This window comes from Ictidomys tridecemlineatus, unplaced genomic scaffold (assembly GCF_052094955.1).
Source record: "Ictidomys tridecemlineatus isolate mIctTri1 unplaced genomic scaffold, mIctTri1.hap1 Scaffold_1742, whole genome shotgun sequence".
NCBI classification, from domain to species: domain Eukaryota; kingdom Metazoa; phylum Chordata; class Mammalia; order Rodentia; family Sciuridae; genus Ictidomys; species Ictidomys tridecemlineatus.
This window is the reverse complement of record NW_027521510.1, coordinates 1-17,500: the sequence shown is the minus strand read 5'-3', so window position 1 is coordinate 17,500 and position 17,500 is coordinate 1. Positions and strand designations below refer to the sequence as shown.

The window sequence follows — 17,500 nt, the reverse complement described above, 5'->3', positions numbered from 1 at the left end:
CAGACTCATACAGGTTTCTACTGCTTTAAAGAAAAATCCATAGAGATACAAAGCAAACTAGTGGACCCCTGATGTGGGGGAAACAGGGTGTGATTACTTAATAGGCTCGGGGTCTCCTTGTGGGGTGATCACATGTCTTGGAGCTAGAGAGGAGTGGCTGTACGACACTGCAAAGAGAGTCAATGTCACAGAACTGTACACTTCAAAAGGTCAATTTATTTAAGTGAACTTTACTTCAATTAAAATAAAATTGGAAGCTGTGCATTCCAATAGTCTGCATTAGAGGTCATCTGTTTGGCAATGTCTGGGCTTGGCCCCAGAATCACGAGCCACCACACACCTTTGCAGGTTCAAACAGCAATTCTTTATTCCCGCTCTCACACCGCCTCCACACAGGTCCAGGGGCAATCTCGTTCTGCCGTCTGCCCGCACAATTCACCTACTCCACGAGGCTATCTCCAAATCCCATTTTAATCTCACGAGAACTCAACGGGAACAAGCAGCAGGAACACCCTAATCCCAGCAATAATCTTCAACCTCCAACTTCCCTAAAACCCATTGTCTTAAACTGGCAACGCCTTAAACTCAAGGAGCAGGTTACTTCCTCAAACCTGATCAGCTCTAAACCCGGATCCGCCTTGGTCCTTGAGCAAGGTCACCTTATGAAAGCATGCATGCAATGTCCCATCGAATGTCCTCTAAGCAGCATGGGGTACGCTTGGCAAGGAAATTTCGATGCGTCATTCCTACTTGGTAATGGCCCTCAGCATCTGTTCACCTGTGTGACTCGCCTTACCTCTGCCAGCCTCTGTTCTGTCATCGGAAAGGGGTCTAAGCATGGGCTTGAGGTAAGGGGTAAGTCACGAGCCCCGTCCCTGGGTGTCCCTGTCAGTCCTGGTCCTTCAGGACTGTAGCCTGATGGCACAGATCACAGGGGACATTTGTGGGAGCTGAGCAGGGACAGGTGTGATGCCAGTGGTCTGTTGTCCCTTGGCACTGAGAATTGGGCTTTCCCTCTTTTCCCTCCCCCCAGAGTCTCTCGGGAGGCCAGTGCCTCCCGGCCAAGTTCCCCTTCCACCGTCTGCTTCCCAGACTGCCAGGGAGGCGTGATGGAGGGCTTCGGGGCCCAGGATGGATGGCAGGCCCTGCAGTCGATACCTGTTCCGAGCCTCCTCGGAACGTGAGTGATTACAGGCAGGGAGAGCTCGCGGAGTGGGCTGATGAATCGGGGCCCGTGAGCCACAGTAAAGACCGCGATGCTGTTAGGAGACCAGATTAGATTTTTCCTGGACTGCAATAGGCTGCAATCATCTTGTTATGTCAGCTTGTTTACTGTTTTGGGTCCCGACTTATTTTCTCTGTGCAAGGTGCCTACAAATTAACCGCCGCGAACACGACCCATAATTTGGGTAGCAGACATTCGATCCCACCAGTGTCCCCCGTTAATTAGCAGAATGGGTCATCCCAGGGGGATGGTTTCTCGTATTGTTCCGGAATGCTCCATCATGGTGGGAATTTCACACCCGGCAAATTGCTAATGAAAATGTCATTTTCCTGCGGGGCTTACCTGGCGCACTATTCATCTTGCCACTGCCACTGGAGATAGAATCACTGTCAGATTTACTACAAAACTCAGAATGAATTTTTAATTAGGGTTTCTGGAGCCAGAGGTTAAAAGTTGGCGTGAAGAAGTGGAGCTGGGGTCTCCTCCCAGAGCACCCCCAGGACTGCCTGCTGCCGCTGGGTGTGGCCGGGGGCCCGGGCTGTCTTTGGAATCAAGGATGCTGTCCTTTGCACTTTGGTTTGGAACAGGAAAGGGGACAGATGCCTTTCCGTCCCCACTTCCATCCCTTTTGGAAGCCAGGAGTGTCGGAGTGTCAGAGTAGAACTGATTGCTGTGGTTTGTGTAACAAGGGTCGCTAAAATTGCAGTCTCACCTGCGCGACGAGTCCGGGCACTCGGATAACCCCACGCAGGCCTTTCATATACAGGCAATTACAGGGAGATAGATTAGAGTGTCCAGAAGAATCATAACTTCCCTCTGCCTGATTTATAAGCCATCTCCTTATTTTTCCGTCATACCATTTATAATATCAACACCATCTAGACAGCTGTCTGTGGGAGTCGGTTTCTTCAGAGCATATGCTGGGGTGGGGAGACGGGATCCGGGAGGCACATTCCCAGGGGAGAGAGGGCCACATGGGGAGCTTCTGAGCTCAGGTTCTGGAGTCAGGCCCTGGTCTGCATCCAGTTCTACCACTCGTCAGCTGTGTGGTGGTGGGCAAGTGGCTTACCCTCTCTGAGCCTTGGTTTCCTCTTCTATAAACAGAGGGTGGTGGTAATTCCTACCCTGTGAGATCGCTGTAGCGAGTGAAGGGATCCTTGTCGTTGGACTAACGCTGGTCCTGCCCAGTTACCATTTAATAAATATCACTTATCATTTGAAGGCCACGTTAGGAGGAGTTGTGCTCATCCTTCCTGCTCCCAGTGTCTGTGAGTTGGGTGATGTCACTAGACACGGAACCTAAAGCCGGTGTCAGAAACAGATGCCATTTCTTTTTTTTTTTTTTCTTTTTGCCATTATGGGGAAACCGGTCTCCTGTGCCTGTTCTCTCTCTCTCTCTCTCTCTCTCTCTCTCTCTCTCTCTCTCTCTCTCTCTCTCTCTCTCTCTCTCTCTCTCCCGCCGTGGCCAGGCTGAGGGCCATCTCCTCTTTCTCGGCCTGACCTTTCTCACCCTGGGGCTCTGTCCACCTGAAGCCCGGGCCCCCGCCATCCCTTCCCAGGCGGGGACACTGAGGGCCAGCGACTGAGGAGGACGGTCCACACCACCCACCACCGGCACTGGAGTCAGGAGGCGCTGCTGCCCTGGGAGAGCAGGAGTTCTAGAAGAATCCTGCAGGAGGCCAAGACTGGCCCCCGCCTCGGTGTGCCTTAGACACAGGGATCACTGGAAGGAAGGGCAGGAGTAGCTGGAGGCTGCCTGGGGTAAAGGGTGTCTTAAAACAGCCCCCCTCGCTCTCCGCTGGCCAGGCAGGACCCGCTCCAGCTGCCGGGCAGCAGGGAGAGGAGAGGCCCCGGGGGACAGGAAGGCGGGCGGGTCCCCCTCCAGGGACACGCACAGGACCCTGGGGCTGCAGGAAGAGAAGGTCAGGGAGCTCCCTCATTCCTCCCGAGCCCGGGCGGGACCCGAGAGCCCAGCGGTGGCCGAGCCGTTGTTTAGAGCCTCTGCCCAGAGGACGTGGCCTTCGTGGTCCCTGCAGCGAGGCAGGCCCCGGGGGAGGCCGAGGGCAGCTTCCAAGTGCCCGGCCCACGTGTCCATTCCCCACGGACACCACTGAGGGACTCCCCCGTCCACACAGTCAAGGATGCTCTGCAGGACTCCCCTAACCCTCCTGAACGTCATGATGTCCATCCTGTGGGATTCTCTAATTCCTGGCTCCCCGTTCTGCCCCCTCGTTCCTGAAGCAGCCCCGTCCTTCAGGTCTCCCCAGCTGAGTCCTTCAGACGAACCCAGGTCACCAAAGCAGATCCTCAACCCCTTAAGGGCACCAAAGAGCATCGAGCTTGTTGGAGGTGACCAGGAACTGGGCCTCCTGCCATTTTTCTTCCCCATCACACGAGAAAAGACTGGGGCCATGGGTGGGAAGGGACTGACGTCTCAGGGTTTCTGCCCATGAATCAGCGAGACGAGGTCCTGTGTCAAAGCCCGTGCACACCAGGCCTCTCGGTCGCGGGCGGGGAACCGGCTGGTGATTTGTGGACGAGACTAGGATGCGCTGTTGCTCGACCCGTGTTTATGTCCAGCTGCACCAGCAGGTGTGCGTGTCCCGGGGGAAGATAAGGCGTCCTCATGCCAGGTTGATTTCTCTTCCGAAAGCCTCCAAGACAGATCACCAGCCACCGGCTCCAGAGGACTCGGCGCTCCTGGTGGCGCTGGGCAGCAGCCTGACGACCGAGCGTCTTATTCACCTGTTTGGCAAATATTTATTAGACACCTTCCATCTTTGGGGTGACCGGGGTCACTGTACTCAGACTAAAAGGGGGACGCGAGGGTGTCACACCTCCTGGGCTGCGAAGGACAGAGAAGGCTTCCAAAACAGGGTAGAGGCCAGGGAGTCCGGGAGGCAGAGATGGGGAGAAGTATCCAGGGCAGGAGCCCGAGGATAAAACGACAAGAGGACCCAGCAGGTAGGGGAGCTCGGCACCCGGGCTGCAGGAGCGTTAGGGGTGTGTGTGTGTGCGTGTGTGTGTGTGTGTGTGTGTGTGTGTGCATCTCGGGCTGGGGACACTACTGGGACACAGTGGTGAAAGACCAGACTGACCCGCTAGGCATCAGAAAGGAAACGGAGCCCCCTGCTCTCCTCGGTGTCTGTTGACACAAACAGCGATGGAAAGCCAGGAGGAGAGGTGAGCAGGGTGGGGACGTCATCGACTTGTGTTGAGTGGAGAGGAGAATCACCGGATCCTGATGCCCCCTGAAGCGTGGATTTCAAGGTCCGTAGCCAACTGACCCTGCTCTGCGTTCCCAGTCTTCTTCTGTGCACTCTCTTCTACCCGCTCTGCCCTGCACCCCAAGCCCCAGCCATTCCGGACCAATCGCTTCTTCCCTCAGCCTGTGGCTTACTTTGTATTAGTTACCTATCGCTGCGTAACAAATAGCCCAAAGCCTGGAGGGATGAAACACAAGCATGCTCTCTGGGCATCCAGGATCCAGGAGTCCCGCAGCAGCTGAGCTGGGTAGATCTGGCTCAGGGTCTCTGAGGAGGTCAAAGCTGACCGTCAGGTGAGGACGTCAGTGGTTGGAGGCTCTGTCTCTGGGACGGCTCTCTCTATAGCATGGACCACTGGGCTCCTTGCTGGCTGTCAGCAGGAGGCCTCAGTTCCTGAAGCAGCCCCACCCTTCAGGTGTCCCCAGCCCGTGTCCTCGCCATGTGAAACTGACCATGGGGACTCTGTGGGCCCACATGAGACGGCAGTTGGAAAGGAGACCACCAGGGAGGCCCACGTGCCTTCCGTGACCTGCTCCCACATGTCCCTCTGACGTCCACCCTGTTCCATTGTTAGAAGGAAGCCACGAAGTCCCCCCCTTACTGGAGACTCTCAGCATTAGGCTCCGACTCCAAAAGAGGAGTGCGAAGACCTTGTGGACGGACTTTAAGAAAACATCCATGTGACGTCTGTTGATGTGAGCCACTGGGTCCCAGCTGGGGGTCACTGTGCTCCTCCCCTCGCTGGGGACATTCAGCCGTGTTTGGACAGTCACAAGTAGGACAGCGTGTGCTCTGGCTTGTGACAGCTCGAGACCAAGACGCTGCTGAACGTACCAGAACGCACAGGAAGACCCCTGCCACCAAGGATCATCCAGCCCAAACCGTCAATAAGGTGAGGCCGAGAGACACCCCCCTCAATCTAAATTGTTGGTATTTCCTGACACCAGGAAATGAATTATTCTCCCTAAGCTTCAGCTTCCTCAGGCACAGAATAAGGATGTGATGTGACCCGTTTTGCAGAAAAATAAGATGCAGGAGGTACCGCACTTCCATGTCCACTCAAAGGCATACGCACCCGCGCTAGCCAGGAGCCTCAATGGAGCACTGGCCTGAGTCTTTGTACAGTTTATTGGGCCTGGGCCCTTGTTCCCTTTCTTAGGAAGACTGCAGAACGGGCAGCTACGCCTGGCTCCCGACAGGACCGTCAATCCGTGCTTTCTTAAAACAACACTTTGTGTGCTATAAGGTGCTTGCAGCTGGGTACCGTGGCACACGCCTGTCATCCCAGCAGCTCAGGAGGCTGAGGCAGGGGGATCACAAGTCAAAGCCAGCCTCAGCAACTTAGGGAGGCCCTAAGCTACGTAGTGAGACCCGGTCTCAAAATAAAAAATACAATAAAAAGGGCTGGGGAGGTGGCCCCTTGGTAAAGCACATCTGTGTTCATTCCCTGGTACAAAAAAACAAAAACCTGATGATTATAAAAATGTACAATCTGCTTAATAACAGCTTTCAATTTTGATAGCGGAGACTGGGGTGGGAGGGGGTTCTTCAATTGTGATGCTTCCTGATTGGAAAGACATTAAAATTCAAACAAACAAGTGAACATTGCAAAATCGGGGGAGCAGGGCGGGGGCATTGGTGGGTCTACTGTCTGCTATTCTGGCATACAAGAAGCCGGTGGGCCTGTTCCTCTGCTATTTTTCGTAAGATATAGCTTTAGATCAGACCCATGGGCTTTCAGGTGCTGCTGCAGTGGAGTATCTCTAACCGCAGTGGCTCCGAACCTCAGGTTTATTATCTGGACAGTGTACAGGGAGAACCCTGGTGGGCTGAGGCCAAGGTCAGGGGCTGCGTTCCTGCTGCAGGCTCTGGGGGAGAAGCCCGTGGCCTTGCCCAGCATCTGGAGGCCCCCGGCTGTCCTCTGCGCTTGCCCCTCCCCCAGCGATGCTCCTTCCAACCACAGAAGGTCAAGTGCTGCATTGCGTCACCCCAGCCTTCTGCAGGAAGCATGGCCTCCACCACCAGGCCTCTCCTCCCAGCCTCCTCCCCCGGCTGCGCCTCCCCATTTCAAGACTCTACCCTTACACTGGTCCCGCTCCAGATAATAATCTATGTTCATCTGTCTGAGGTCAGCTGACAGCAGCTTCATTTCCCCTATAAGCTTTCCTGCCTCTCACATATGCACAGGTGCTGGGGACGCAAATCTGGACACCTTTTCCGGGGAGGTGATGGTTCTTGCAACCGCGCTCAGTGATCGTAAAGGACCCACAAAGTCCCTCATAGCCACATCTCAGAGAAATCTGAGCGTGGGTCCCGTTATGGAGCCGTCAGATGGATGAACTCCAGCCACTGCTCCCAAAAGGTGGCACCCAGAGAAGTGGCGCGTGGCCTGGCTTCTCGTCCCTGGGCGAGGGGAGACGCGTTGCTCTCCATCAGCAAACGGGGCCGTGAGCGTCAGTGTGGCCGCTGCTCGCTTCCAACAGAAGGTTGCTCCCGGGCGTGAAACGTGACTCTTCAAAAACCTATTATGTGACAGGCCCGGTGGTTTATGACACAAATATTGTATTTTGCACACTTCATTTGCAGTTAAATTATTGAACATCTGACAACACCGGCCTTGTTCCATTTCTTAGTGCAAATCCATTAGAAGGCTTTTTTTTTTTTTTGGTTGCTGCTGTTAAATTAGGGCTTTAACATTTCCAAACATGAAGAGTGAATTTATTTTACAATGATTAAAAATCATTTGGTAATTAGATTTAAACGAATAGAGTTATTGGAGGAGCCCAGCCTCGGGTTCAGCGCTGAAGGAACAGCCCCGATGCTCATGTTTGGCTGGGATTTGCTGCTGGGTCACTTGGCCGTTCCATAAAGGAGGAAATTAAGGCCGAAGGGGAAGTGGCTGATTTTCTTTGAGACCTGGGAGACAGACCTCCCGACAGATTTTGATTTGGATTCACATTCTGAGGTAGACCGAGCTTTGGATTTGAACCTGAGCTGGTCCCAGGGATGGGACCATTCGGTGCCAAGAGCAGGGGTCCTAACACGGAGGTCTGTTAGGGCCAAGCCATGAGTGGGAAGGAGAGGCATGAGCTCGGGGTACTAAGGAGTGGTGGAGACTGTGGAAAACTGTGCCTCGTCCAAATGGGGCGCTGCTGCCCAACCCCAGCTGCCTTCTCCAGAAGGAAATGAGAGATCGGTCTTGCTGATTTTTTCACCTTCTCCTAAGAAGCCAAGGTTCTGAACTTTGATATAAAATATTCTGATTTTTTCAAAATAGAAGCTCTTGATACAAATTCTTTAAAAATACATTCAGGCAAAACAAGACCTGTGCACAGTCCCAGGATAGCCCAGAAGCCATTCATTTTAGCCTTCTGGGTTCCAGGGCACCAGACACAAGCTCTCGGCCAAGACCACACACTGCAGTGGGCAATACCAGGGCAGTGTGGTGGGTGGTTCATAGGGAGACGGCATTCGCCTGAGTGAATCCAGTGAACTTCTATTCTGCCCTCCCCCCCACCCTTGTGTTAGTGTCCACATGTCGGAGAGAACATTCGGCCTTTGTTTTTTTGTTTGTTTGTTTTTGGATTGGCTTATTTCACTTAGCCTGGTAGTCTCCAGATCCATCCATTTACTGGCAAAAATCATAAAGTCATTCTTTTTCATGATGGAGTAATATTCCATTGTGTATATATACCACCTGTTCTTCTGGCCCCTGCACTTCCCCTGATGTCCGCTTTGATCTTGATCATTCCAGATCACCAAGTCCCAGGTTCCCCAGAGTGACTCTGGCTGTGGGTCACATCCTGTTCAGGGTGACATCACCAGCTATCCTGCTGTAGGGACCAGAGTGAAGGATGACTCCAGGAGACGTCAACACCGCGTTCCTACACATCCAGCCTGGACCTATGCGCCTTACAGACCACGATCCATGAAGCCGTCCCGAGACCCGGCCACGGAGGGCGTGTTAGCCCCCTTCATGCATGATGTGGGCTGGAGGGGGATCCCAAGCAACTCCTCCGCCCTGTTGCATGCACACATCCCCGAAGCTCAGAATGGCAAATCAGGAGTTCTGGCCCGCAGCATTATCATTGATTAGCCCTAGTGTTCCTTGTATTCCTGACATGGCCACAGAATCTGGGGGGTCCGCCCTGCTGCTCTCCCCAGCCCCATCTCCACCATCACCTCCACCCCATCCTGGAGCTCCAGTCTCTGCAGTGACCTCCTCCGTCTTCCATGCCAATACAAATCCCCCATGGGGGTCTTGTTGGAAATCCCCATCCTTGTTCATTACCAGGGACAGGGACAGGGGCCTGTGTTCCCAGAAGCTCCCTGCTGGGCGGTGCTGCTGCTCTGGGAATCCTGCTGATTGGTCTGTGGGCCACGTGGAATCTGGCTGAGTCCCGGGGGCAGGACTGAGAAGGCCTTTCCTCTCCCCTCCCCTCCCAACCAGCCCCTCAGACTCCTTAGTCAACTTCAGGACCACATCTGGGAGCTCTGCCCTCATCTGGACGAGGCCAGGAAACACGTCCCATTGACCTGGTCCTCGCTGTTGGGAGCTCTGCCAGTCGTATCGATGGATCACCTGACTTGTTCAACGTCTGCGTCTCCATCTGGAGTCCAGCTCCGTGGAGGAAGGAGCCGGGGTCTGACGCCCCACCACTGTCCCCACCCGGCCACCATCACCCCCAGGGGACCTCAGTGCATGGTGTCAGGTGAAAGGACTGAGGAGAGACAGAGTCGTGCATATCTGATTCAGAGACCCCAGGACACTGCATCGTCATCTGGGCAGCAGATCCCTTTGAGGATTGGAGGGAAGCTGTCCCAGAAAAGCCCCTCCCAGAAACTGGAGCAGGAAGGGTTCTGAGCCATCGTCCTCCACCGCAGAGCTGAAGAATCACTGGCCTGCGGGGGTTCAGCTGTCAGTCGGCACAGGAGTCGAGCGGGACTCTCTCGGCCCAGCTCAGGAATCGCACCTCCGACTCGTGCTCACTGACAGCGCAAAGCCAGGCAGAGTCGCCAGAGAAGGGCAGGGGGTGTTCAGGTGGAGAGAGGCCAAGCCTGGCAAACCCCGCCTGCGAGCCAGCACCCGAGACGAACCGAGTCTTGACACGCGCTAGACACGGGTGGACGTGTAACTCAGGAGACTGGAAATGAACTGACTTCTAACACACGTCAGAGACCCAAGCCTCCCACCCTCCCTCTGCATCCGGGTGTCTGCTGGGGACAGAAATACCTGCTGTCATGGACACGTGGGAGGCCTGTAGTGACAGAGGCACCTGCTCTTCCCCCTGCCCAGCCAACTTGGATGCTTTTGAGGTCGCAAAAGAAGCACCTTCCCTGCACCTGGGCAGCTCATCTGTGAAATGGGTCCCTCTGAAACCCCGGGCCCTGTTTTCAGTCCTGAAACGGAGTCTCCCAGTTCCGTGTCTCTGCTTTCACACAGAAGGTTCCTGCTGTGTTCCAGCTCAGCGGAGCCTGATTCACCCTTTTAAGCCAATTACTCAGTCTTTCTGCTCCGGCCTCCCAGGCTCTGAGGTTCTGGTACACTGAAATCTGTTGTTGGCGCTGCTATTTATTTGGGGACAGGGACATTTTATTCTTTTCCAACTTGTACACATCGGGGCTTGGCCGCCATCCACGGCCAGGCCTAGAAACCCTGTGGCATCACCAGGTAGGTGTGCATGCCTGGTATGATTCTGAAAGACTTCCAGGGCCCAGGAGACTCTGAGCAGAGAATTTGAGGACGATACCCGGTGGGCTGCAGTACAAGCCTGGGAAGGGAATATTTAAGGCCTTTTTAAAAGTCTGGAATACTCTTTCAGAGGTTCAACTATTTACCAAGCCAGCCCCAGGTGGAGAGGAATTTGAAGACTGCCACCCAGAAGGGATAGGTACAGGAGAGGACAGCGGTTTGCAACCCCCAGGGGCCCACCTTGACACTGGCCATGAGCACAGAGAGGCAAAAGCACAGGCTGGTGTGAGAGCCCATGTCACTGTGCATTGATTTTTGAAAATGTCATAGCCATACATTGCTGCTGTTGAGTGATGTTCAAAGCACAGGTCCCTGGGAGACAAGGGACACTGATGGCCAAATCTGGGTCTATCTGCACAGCACCGGTGGCCAAGACGCTGGCCCTTCCACTGCCGGGGCAGGAGAAGCCTGGAGGGAGCAGCCCCAGGGAAGGGCCCAGGGTGGGGTGGTCAGGACGGTGGGGTCCCCCGTCCACCAGTTGGTACAAAAACATTTCATTGTTCCAACAACTGCCAGCGCGCTAAATTCTCCCAACTGCTAAATATCCGCCACTGTGTTGTCACACTTCAGAAGTGACAATGAAATTGAGATCCATCTCCCCTGTCGGATCCCACCTCGCAGGCCAGCAGACACCCCTGGCTTTATTTTCTGATGCAAGCCCTGGGAACACCTGTGTCCACGGGTCAAAGGCAGCCTCAGCCATGGCAAGGCGCTACGCAGCTCAGTGAGGCCCTGTCTCTAAATAAAACACAAAATAGGGCTGGGGATGGGGCTCCGTGGTGGAGTGCCCCTGACTTCAATCCCCAGTACCCCTGCTCCCCCCCCCAAAAAGGGACTTGCTAGTGGTAAAGGTAAGGATATTTTGAATTTTAATACATGTTGCCACACTTACACTGTGAGAGGAATACGCAACTTCAACCCTGTCACACTCATCTGGAATGAGCGATAGCACCAAGGTGTCTTAATTTACACTTTCCTGATTATCAGTGGAGCTGAGTAGTGTCTAATGACTTCCTGTTCCTGAATTGCCTGTTCATGCATTTTGCCCATTTGCAAACCGGTTGCTGATCTTCTTTCCTAACAGAGCGCAGGAATAGTGACCCTTGGCTTAGCACACGGATTGTAAATGTTCCATGCCAGTCTCTCAGGAGCTTTTCTTTTATATGGTCTTTTGTTGAACAGATTGTGTGTGTGTGTGTGTGCCTGAGTGTGTGTGCGTGTGCGTGAGTGTGTGTGTGCGAGTGATTGGCTTGTCCCTCGTTTTGCTCACACCTGGACCTTCTAGCCAGCTGAGCGAGGACTCCCCACCTCTCATATCCTCCCTAATTTCTCTAGATGTTTCTCTCTCCCATCTATTTGGAGCTGCTTTCTGTCCCTGAGTGGTGTACACATCTCTTTTCCTGTGGGAAGGCATCGGAGCAGTTCTGTTGATTAATTAGCTCCCAGACTCCCCGTGGATTGGGAGGCCGCGGTGAGCTCTGAGTGCAGAAGGACAGGCCTGGGTGTGTGCGAAGCCACATCTGCCAGGGCCTCCTGATCCATCCCCCCCTTGCCCGTCCTTGGCCACATAAGTGGCATGACCCGGCCCTGCATCTCCTTGGATCGGTGCTTTTTTGGTGATGTGCTGGTTGTTGTTTGAGATGCTGCCCAGGCCAGTGCTGAACTCCTGATCTGCCCACCTCAGCCTCCTGAGCAGCCAGGATCGTGGGCACGTGCCACCACGCCCGGCTGGGACAGGGCTTGCTCCATCACACTCCCCGGGCTTAAGGAAAACAGGCCGAGCTCAGAGCCAGAACTCAGGCCGGGAGGCTGAGACCAGACCCAGGTCCCTGGCCCCATCCTCCCACAGACACGTGATTTGGTCCAGCTCAGAAGACGGTGCCCTCAAGCCAACCTCAGCTCAGGAGAGAGCCCTCCAGCACACCCCAGCCAGCCCAGGGGAGGGACACCAGCGTCCCCGCAGAGACTACCCGCCCTCAGTTCCTGCTGCTCTTCAGAGTGTGCATTGACGGCTGACACAGGTGAGCTCCCAGTGCCCCCCGCCCTACCTGGGAACAGTATAAGCAAACACTGCGGTGGCTTGCTCCTGGTCAAGTCTCAGCTCGCAGACATCTGCTCAGAGCTCAGCCAGAGGCTGCCGACACTGGTTTGGCACCAACCCCCAAGCTGGGAAGCAGGTTTGGCCACTTTTCTTTGTCTTCCCCCCTCCTCCCTTTTCCCTTTCACTTCACCTCCCTCTCTCCCTCCCTGCCTGTCCCCCTTCCTTCCTTCCTTCCTTCCCTCTCATCCTCTTTACTCCTTCGCTCTCCATTTCTGGGGAAGAGGAGACCCAGAGGGTCCCGCAGAGGCTCTTCTCCGAGACGGCACCCCCGCAGCCCGCCCTGGGTTTGATCAGCACTTGAAGTGGCTGCAAATACTCTCACTTCTCCTCTAAATCTGTATCGATCTCTCCCAATGGGAAGCAGGCAACCCAAATAAATTATATAAATAGAGTTAATCAGGATGGAGCCAGGGCCCAGGAGGGATCGGTGCAGGCACAACAGATTGTGCTGATGTGGAAAAGCTGCTGGGATGAAATATGCCTGCTCTGGAGAGCGGAAACCAACAAAAGCCAGGCCCCGGGAAGTCGGGATTGCGGAGAGGCCAAGCGGGTCTCCGTGAGCAGAGCTGCCCGCGGCCAGGAGGCCAGAGGTGGGAGCCCAGGAGGCCTGCCCCCCTGCCCCCCGAGAACGAGCTGCGGAAATCCTCCTCGAGGGAGGGAAGTCTGCTTCTGGTGGAGGCGTGGGTTCTTTTCAACTCCAGCAATTTCAAAATAAGCGGCTCCGGGGGCAGCCGGAAGGAGTCTGGGTGACATTGGCCTTTGGGGTTTGTGCCTTGTGGTAGGCATCTGGGGCTTTGGTTTAATTTTTCCCGATTATGATTTAAGGAACCATCACGTGTGAGGCAGGGTGGGAGGCAGACATGTGAGGCGGGTCCAGCCAGGGGTGGGCGCAGGGATGGGTCACAGCTATAGGACATTAATGTTTCGTCTTGCCAACACTGATTTTTGTTGACTTAAGTGACTTGGTTGCCAACATTTAAGCCGTTAGGATGTTTTACATAAAATCGCGGGTTTCTGGCTACACCGTAGACATCAGCTGGTCAGGTAAGTCTGGGCTGGCTCTCCCAGGTGGCCACAGCTGGAGCTGGACAGTGGCTGCCCTCCTCATCGGGGCCTGACCTTTCCCGTGTGACCAGTTTGTCACCTGGCAGGATCATCCAAGTACCTCTTTCTGACATTTGAGGTTCTGAGATGGTCTTAGACCAGTTGTTCAATTTCTTTTCGTACCCTCTTATCAGGAACAATAGACTCAGTCATGGCTCGGCCCAAATTCTCTCTTTACAGAAACTGCGACAAGTTGGTAGCATCAGTAGGGAAAAAACCCAACACGGACTTATGTTAACTCTCAGGAACTAGAGCACATCTTACATTCCCTTCTGGGGGAGGGCTGGTTCCCAGGGACGGGGCCTGCAGAGGGGGTGCCTATTCCATGCTGTGATCCACTCAAGGTGCTCGTGTTGGGGGTTCAGGTCTGAAGGTGATGGGTATTTTCAGGTGGCAGGATGGAGTGTTCCGTCTCAAACTGCTTTTCACAGGTGGATGCCAATTTCTCTTATGACCAGTTTTAAGAAGTCTGGCTTCAAAAACAAAAAAAAAATGTTTTCTTGACTGTTAAAAAAAATATGGCATTATCCCCCAGTCTTTCTCAAGTGGGTGTTATTTATAGGCTTACAAATAGAAAAGAGAGAGAGAGAGAGAGAGAGAGAGAGAGAGAGAGAGAGAGAGAGAGAGGTATCTGTGATCACATTTACTTCTCTCCAGTGTTAACTGCCAGAAACACGCAGACTGGTCCCCAAAGCTCTCAGGTGACCCACAGCTACGATGTCACCACAAAGCACAGGTGTGACCACAGAGGAGGTGCCTGTTACCAACCCTTCCAACACAAGAGAAAGAGCCAGGGCTACACAGAGAGCCTGGAGCCACCACACGTACATGCTTAAAATGGAAGATTTAAAATGAGCATCCAGATTCCTAGCTTCTCCTGAAAAATTGTGGACCCGAAAGCATGGAGCCCCCACTCCCTCGTGGCCACCGCTGGCTGTGCCTGGGTGGCCTCTGCTGCCCTGAGAGACGGTGCCCTGCCCGCCACCCCGTCGCGTTCTCCGGGCTCTGATCATGCAGTCATGCAACCCGTGGGTCTCCCCGGGGCCTTGGATTGCCCTTCCCTCTCCTACCTTTCAAGAACACGAGATGGTCCCAGGGAGAGGTGCAGAAAACTGTGGGTGACGGTGTGCAGGTGGGAACCCCGGGGTGTGTGCAGGACAGAGCAAGTGGTTTCCTGGGCCATCAGGGGACTGCAAGGCAGGACACAGAGAGAGCAACAATGACGCTGGAGAAGTCACAGGGCCCTACCACACATGGGGGTCCTGTGTGCCATGCCCAGGACCCTGTCCTGAACCCGGAGGGCAATGGCGAGCCTCGGAGCTCTGTGCAGGGGACGTTGTGATGTGCGAGTCTGGGGAACCCACCGTGGAGAGAGTACAATCATCAGAGGTCATGGAGGGCTGGGGAGTGCCCGGGTCTGGGGGAGGGAGGGGGCTGGTTATCTTTAGTTCACATCCAGAGTAAAGGTTTGCTAGTGACTTCCAGGTGACAGATGACGCCTCCAGGGTCAGTTACCTCTTGGACTGACTGAGAGGCTCCAGCACAGCCCTCTCGGCTTCCCAGGGCCGAGTGAGGCCCGGGTCAGGAGGTAAAAGCAAAGCCCCTCCAGCCTGTGCAGTGCTTCCTGCAAGCACACGTAGGACTTCAGACTTTCTCAGCAGTAATCACACCATAACGCCCAGGTGCCCCGGGTGCACTCAGAGAATTAATGGGCCAACAGTCTCATTTACTTCTCAGGGTCCCTGGGTCCCCTTCCACAAACGAGCCTTCTCTGTGCACCAACGAGGCCCTGGAGGACCAGAAGAGGGATTGCTGCTCTCAAAGGTGAGGCCAAGATGAACGCCAGCCCCCAGAGGCCAGCCCCGGCCCCCCGACAGGGAGACACAGGCAGAAGGTGCTCCCACACTGAGCACGTGATTCCAAGCAAATGAGCGAGCCCAGCGATCGCTTCCACCCAGGAGCTGGTGATGCACAGGCCCGTTATTTATTCACTCATTAAATGAAGGCAAACAAGCCAGCAAAGAGGAAGCCGTCTGGCCATGCTTTTAATGAATCTGCCCCGTTTCTGGGTGAAATGTGGGCCATGCAGATGAGACGCCCGACTCGAGAAATATCGGACCCGCCCAGGCTGCCATCCGCCCCGGCTTAATTACAGGGAATCCACAGCCCTGGCCTGCAGAGGGCCGTGATGGAAATCAAACAGAGAAACTGAAATACAGACTCCCAGGCGGGTGGCCTGGCCTCAGAAAGCCCAGGGACCTCATGGGTCTGTCTGCAGGACTGTGCCCGGGGCGTTCCAGAGATCAGTGACACCAGAGGTGGCCGAGCCAGGTGAGGGGACAGATGTAGTCGAGGGACAGCAAACCCTTCCGATGACCCTTGGGTGATTCCTGAATGCATCACAGCTTTCATTCACCCATAGATTCATCCACTCTGTGAACATTTATTGAGTGCCTCCTGTATGCCAGGTTCTGTATCAGAGGTATGAAAATACTAAGCAAAAATAGATATCATTTCCATCCTATCACTTTTTTCCTATGATTTTTTAATTGTAGATGGACAAAATGCCTTTATTTTATTTATTTATTTTTATGTGGCACTGAGGATCGAACCCGGTGCCTTGCACATGCTAGGCGAACACTCTACCACTGAGCCACAACTCCAGCCCCCATTCATCACTCTTAAGTTGTAGTAGAGGAGATGATTGTGAAGCAGATAGGTGCACGTGCGCGCATGCACACACACACACACACACACACACACACACACACACACACACTCACCATCTCACTGCACTACCAGAATGGCTAAAACTTAAAAGTCTGACAACATTAAGTGTTGGCAAGGACGTGGAGCTCGCAGGACTCTCCACTGTTGCTGGGAGTGTTCATGGGTACAAACACTTTGGGAAGGTGTTTGATAGTTAGTTTCTACAAGGCTGGAAACATACACACCTTATGATCCAGCATTTCCACTCCCAGGGTTATAATCCAACAGGAAAACACATGGCCACCACAAGATGCGCATAAGCTTCTCTACAGCGGTACCTTTTATATAAGCTCCAAACTTGAAACTGCCAGCTGCCCACTGGTGGTAGAATACATCAGTTATGGTCCCTTCCCCGTCCCCTTGTCCTGGGAGTTTGAGCTGCTGTAACAAAACACCAGAGGCTGGAGGCTCAATAACAACGTTAATGTCCCACGGTTCTGGAGGCTGAAAGTCCAGAACCAAGGTGCCAGTGGCTTTGGTATCTGGGAAGGGCTGGCTTCCCACTAGATCCAATGGCTTTCTCTTGGTGCCTGTGTGTGAAGGAGGAGGGACGCCCAGAGGGAAAGAGGCCTTTGCTTCTCCCTCTTTTCAGGAAGGCTTGAGCCCACAGCCGTGGGGAGGCCACCCCCAGGACTTCGTCAAACCCTAAGCACTTGCCAAAGATCCCACCTCCAGGCGCCATCCCGTTGAGGATCAGGGATTCAGCACACACAGACGTGGGGGAAAGCAAGCATTGGGTCCACGACAGCCACCATAGAACACACACAGCCGTGAGAACCAGGGGAGCGCTGTGCACCCCAGGATGGGTCTGGGCATCCTGGGGCTGACCGGAAGGAAGCAGGCACAAAGACAGACTGCGGCCAGGCTCAGAGCAGACCCGGTCCAGGCCCTCAGTGTCAGCATGGAGGCCCCCGCTGGGGGAGGAGGACCCTCCAGGGAGGAGCACCCACCGGAAAGGGCACGAGGGGGGCTTGTGGGGTTTCCACATTGCTCTGTGTCCCGACAGGGGCGGGGCTGCTTCTGCAGGTGATTTCAGGTTTTAAACATCATCTGGCTGTTCTCAGGATGTGTGCACCTTTGTCCATTGGCATGCTTGAATAAAAAGTCTTAACGGAAAAAAGAAAAGCTTGTTCATTTTGCTGCACAGTCGACCCTTCATGGACACCTGCTCCAGAGTCTCTCCTTTAGGGTCTGAGGTGACCTGTGATGACCAGGGAGACCCCGCTCCAGGGAGCCCAGGGTCTATGGAGAACCTGATTATTTTCTCCCTCCCTCCCTCCCTC

The 17,500-nt window shown here is 54.4% G+C and overlaps 1 long non-coding RNA gene across 1 annotated transcript; it reads left to right on the top strand.

Annotated features, from left to right (window-relative positions):
- Positions 1–8,016: 8,016 nt before the first annotated feature.
- Positions 8,017–15,972, top strand: LOC144372858 (uncharacterized). Its single transcript, XR_013432710.1, has 2 exons — positions 8,017–12,264; positions 15,186–15,972. It is a non-coding gene; the product is annotated as an uncharacterized LOC144372858 (long non-coding RNA).
- Positions 15,973–17,500: the final 1,528 nt, after the last annotated feature.